Genomic DNA, 5,272 nt, shown 5'->3' with positions numbered 1-5,272 from the left:
GGATCTTTCCCTGTGTGGAGTGCTGGCACAGACAAGCAATGCAGGGTATGCAGCAAAGAGGTGAATTGCTGGATTGGAAGTGTAACCCAGAACTGTGGTATCTGCCAGAAAAAAAAAAAAAAAAAAAAAACTCAGCAAAGCAGCTGAAGTGGTGCCAGCTGCGGTTGTGGCCGTGGCCGGGGCCAGGGCCTGAGGCTGCAGAAACCAATCCCTCCCCCACGAAGGGCTTCTATCCCAATTTTTAGGGAGCATGGTTGTTTCGCAGACAGTGTGGTGAGGTGGACTCCCAAGTGGAATTCGGCAACCAGAAAGGGGAGCCGTTTGGACCCAATCTGGAGTGTCGGGGATCCAGGCAACTGGACCGAAACTTGAGGGGAAAGGATTCTGCTTAGGAACTGATACATTTTGTAATTTTAGAAGTCTCTGTGGCGCTGCACTGAAGCAGCGAGCTACAGGGGTTGATTACTACAGACTCGGAAAAGTCTTTTGTATGTGGCCGTGGGAATCAGAGGTAACCAGCTCCTTCCCCTACAGAAATGGACTGAAAGCAGCTGGTGCAGAAAGCAACCAGCCTTTTCCCACAGAACATAACAATTTCCAGTTTGAGGGAAAACTGGGAGTAGAGTGGAAAAACTGGTGAATTGTGGACTCCTGTGCCGAGTTTGGAGGACAGAGAAGCCTGCCTCCTGGAAAAGGACAGACAAGGCTGGGTGGCCAGCCAGGAACCAGATACAGTAAAACTTTAAAAATGGCGTCTCCATAGCACCTTTTCCAGGAGCGTGAAGAGTTCAATCTCACCTGTGGCCAGTCATCCGGCATCTGGAACTGGTTCAGAACACCCCACACTTTACAGGAACTGTTCTAGGGAGAATTTGTGCAACCTGCCAGCAAAGATTCTTCTTTTTTTCTTTCCCTTTTTTTGGTTTTAGCCTGGGTACCACTTACAGCGCCACCTGCTGTTTAGAAAGTATATTGCAACATAAATATATTCCCACTGAAGCTGAACCCCACCGCATTTATAAAGCAGTTTGTTTGTATATATTCGAAACAATAATATTTTTCTTGGTGGTGCCCCCCTTTTTTTCTTTTTCCTGAATCTTTTTTTTTTGCAGGTGTTACTGTTAAGTCTTTGTTGTTGTTGTTGTTTGTTTTGTTTCTTACTGTTAATGCTATTCTTCCTTTTTTCCTCTCTCTTCCTCTCCTTCTCTTCTTATGGTTGTAGAGAGTGCTTACATCTGACTAATAGATTTGGTTTTGTTTTCATTTTTTTGTTTGCTTGTTTGTTTTCCTTTTTGTTTTTTTATCATTTTATGATTACCATTTTTGTGGGGTTTTTTTATTATTATTTTTTTTGTTTGTTTGTCTTTTGTTTTATTTTCTTTTTTGCCTATTTGTTTACTTGTTTCTGATTGTGCATCTGTGTGCTTGTGTGTCTGGTAGCATTTTTGTCTGTTTATTTGTTCTCTTGGTTTCAATGTGTTCTGTACTTTGCTAAATCCTCGGGTTGGCTATTTTCCCTAACTCCAATTTTCACAATCAATAAGAATATGGATGAACAGGGGATGAGGGCTAGCTGGAGCTAGTTTTCAACATAAACTCCAGTTCAGGGGGAGAGACAACCACCAGAAAGAACCCAACAAAGCTGAAAGAGGGGAGCCGAGCTGAGAGAAGAGATAGATAAACGCACGTCTTCTCCACTGAGGCAAGCCACGACTTCAAGAAAACAAATTCCAGGCTTAGATTGAGCCCAGGTGGAATATTCTCCAGCTGTCACTGAGCGCCTGAGGCAGATAAGCTTCAGCTCCCTCTACTGGCTGGCGACAAAGAGTGGTCACCGAGTGGAGGAGGCATTGACTTTACTTGGACTCTGACAGACACAAAATGCTGACACACTTGCTTATTGGACAGGACTGGGCCAGAGTCTGGGTTAACAGAGACTGGTGGTGGGGCTACCAGAGACTGGCGTTACCAGAGTCCAGTGGTGAAGGGTGAGCAAAGGGGGGAAAGAGACATCAGTCTCCTTGCTCCAAATCATCTACTGAACGGGCCTTTCTGACTCCTCAGAACATCAGAGTAAGCTGCACTTGAGCTGCCAGTAAATTCCCATTATCTAGTTGCTGGAGACCTTGTGAACTTTCCAGCTAGTGAGTGGGCACTGATTGGGTCAATAGGTTTGGATCTTTTGAACTGGGCAAATTAACTGGTGGTTGAGGGAGAATCTCTGGTGCTCTCTGGATTCTCTCAGGCCTAAATTATCTTCAGGTAGAACATTCTCCAGCTGTCATTGAGTGCCTGAGACAGACAAGCTTCAGCTCCCTTTGCTGGCTGGGAACAAAGAGCAGTAACGAGTGGAGGTGGCATTGACTCTACGTTGATTCTGGCAGATAAAAAGCCCAGCCACACTCGCTTACTGGGCAACTGAGTCACAGCCCTGAGGGGTCATCAGTGATTGGATGTGACAAAGGTACAAGATGGGGAAGGAGGCATCAACCTTTCTAGATTAATTTATTTTGCTGGGTAGGTTCTTCTGACCCCCATGGAGCACCAGAGAGTCATAACCAAGCTGCCAGAAGACCTCTGCTGTATAGTTGCCAGAGACCTTTTGAACTCCCCCACTTGAGACCAGTGTTGACTGGGACACTTGATTTAGATCTCTTGAACTGGGCCAATCACCTGAGAACTATCTAAAGCTGTACCCTGGGGATGTGGCTGCAGGAAGGTATAGTTTTCCTTTCCCAACTGTCGCCTACTAGGGGCAGGGTGACTTAATCACTGATATTTCTCCACAGCTGAGATTTTAACCGAGAGTAATTGATTTTTTAAGCTAGAACAGAGACCAGCTGAAAACAAGATAGAGACACTCAGGCCCCCAGGCTCTTAGACCGTAGCACTATACACATCCTCAGCAAAGCTCTAGGGGAAAAGGTACAGACACCAGTCCCAGCCTTTTCCCAAAAGGGCTAGTAAAATACTACTCCTGGAGCCCTGAACCCAACTTCCTCTTACCTGCTCACCTAGCCAAATGGACTAAATCCAGCATGGGGCAGAATCAGCGGAAAAACTCCAGTAGTATGAATAACCAGAGTAGATCAACACCCCCCCCAATGAAGGATGTGGCAGATGCATCCAAAGATCCCACCCACAAACAGATGGCTGAGATGTCAGAAATCGAGTTCAGAATTTGGATAGCAAATAACATTAAAAGAATGGAAGAAAGGAAAGAGCTAGAACTTCAAGAAATTATTCAAAAGATGTCTCAAGAAATTATTCAAAAGATGTCTCAAGAAATTATTCAAAAGATGTCTCAAGAATTCAACAATTTCAAAGATAAAATGATTAAAGATTTTGAAATATTGAGGCAAGAGTTCCTAGCCCTCAACGATTTGAAAAATATGGTAGAATCCCTCCATACCAGAGTGGAACAGGCCGAAGAAAGCATCTTTGACATTGAAGACAAACCTTTTGAACAAGCCCAAGAGTGCAAATATGAAAAGAAATGGAAAGCAAAAATGGATCTTTCTCTCAGAGAGCTCTGGGATAATTCAAAGAAAACTAATATTCACCTTATAGGAATCCCTGAAGGCGACAAAGCTGCTTCACAAAACACAGAGGCTCTGCTTCATGAAATTATGAAAGAGAACTTTCCAGACATGCCAAGAGATTCTGAAATTCAGATAGCAGAAAGTTTCAGAACCCCAGCATGACTCAACCCAAACAAGACATCCCCCAGGCACATCATAATTAACGTCACTAAAGTTAATATGAAAGAGAAAATTCTGAAAGCAGTTAGACATAAGAAAACAATAACCTATAAGGGGAAGAGTATAAGAATAACTGTAGATCTTGCTGCTGAAATCTTCCAGGCTAGAAGAGGATGGTCAGTGACTTATAATCTCCTAAAAGAAAATAACTTCCAACCCAGGATCCTGTATCCAGCTAAACTGAGTTTCATCTATGATGGAGAAATGAAATACTTTAATGACATTCATTTGTTGAAGAAATTCACCACAACTAAACCAGCTCTGCAGGAAATTCTCAAACCTATCCTCCATAATGACCAGTGCAATCCTCCACCACAAAAGTAAACTCACCCAGAAACTTTTGATCAAATTCCAACTTCCACAGTGGCGAAAGGATTAAAAATGTCTACTGGACTTTTGAGCAACTCGAGACCAATATTTCACCAGGCCTATCAATAATTTCAATGAATGTGAATGGCTTAAATTGTCCTTTAAAGAGGCACATATTGGCTGATTGGATACAGAAACTCAGATCTGTTGTATTCAAGAATCACATGTTACTTTAAAAGATAAATACAGATTCAGGGTGAAGGGATGGTCATCTATAGTCCAGACAAATGGAAAGCAGAAAAAAGCAGGTGTTGCAATTTTATTCACAGATACATTAGGCTTTAAACCAACAAAAATAAGCAAAGATAAGGATGGCCATTTTATATTTGTTAAGGGTAACACCCAAGATGATGAGATCTCAATTATGAATATCTATGCACCCAACCAAAATGCACCTCAATTTATAAGAGATACTCTAACAGGCATGAGCAACTTGATCTCTCCCAGCTCCATCATAGTCAGAGATTTTAACACTCCTTTGATAGTGTCAGTTAGATACTCCAATAAGAAGCTTAGCAAAGAAATTTTAGATTATATTTAACTATTCAACTTTTGGACCTAACAGACATCTACAGAACATTTCATCCAAACAAAACTGAATACACATTTTTCTCATCAGTCCATGGAACTCCAAAACTCCAAAATCAATCACACCTTAGGTCATAAGTCTAACCTAAGTAAATTTAAAAGAATAGAAATTATTCCATGCATCTTCTCAGACCATCATGGAATAAAAGTTGAACTCAGTAACAACAGGAATCTGCAGTCTCATACAAAAACATAGAAGCTAAATAACCTTATGCTGAATGATAGATGGATCAAAGACGAGATCAAGAAGGAAATTACCAAATTATTAGAACAAAACAATAATGAAGACACAAGTTGTCAGAAGCTTTGGGATATGGCAAAGGCAGTCCAAAGCAGCAAATTTATAGCTCTGCAAGCCTTCCTCAAGAGAATGGAAAGAGGAAGTTAACAACTTAATGGGATATCTCAAGCAACTGGAAAAGGAAGAACATTCCAATCCCAAACCCAGCAGAAGAAAAAAAATAACCAAAATTAGAGCAGAATTAAATGAAATTGAAAACAAAAGGATTATACAACAGATCAATAAATCAAAAAGTTGGTCTTTTGAGAAAGTT

This window comes from Otolemur garnettii, unplaced genomic scaffold (assembly GCF_000181295.1).
Source record: "Otolemur garnettii isolate 467f Iridium unplaced genomic scaffold, OtoGar3 scaffold00011, whole genome shotgun sequence".
Lineage (NCBI taxonomy): Eukaryota > Metazoa > Chordata > Mammalia > Primates > Galagidae > Otolemur > Otolemur garnettii.
This window is presented reverse-complemented; position numbering follows the sequence as displayed.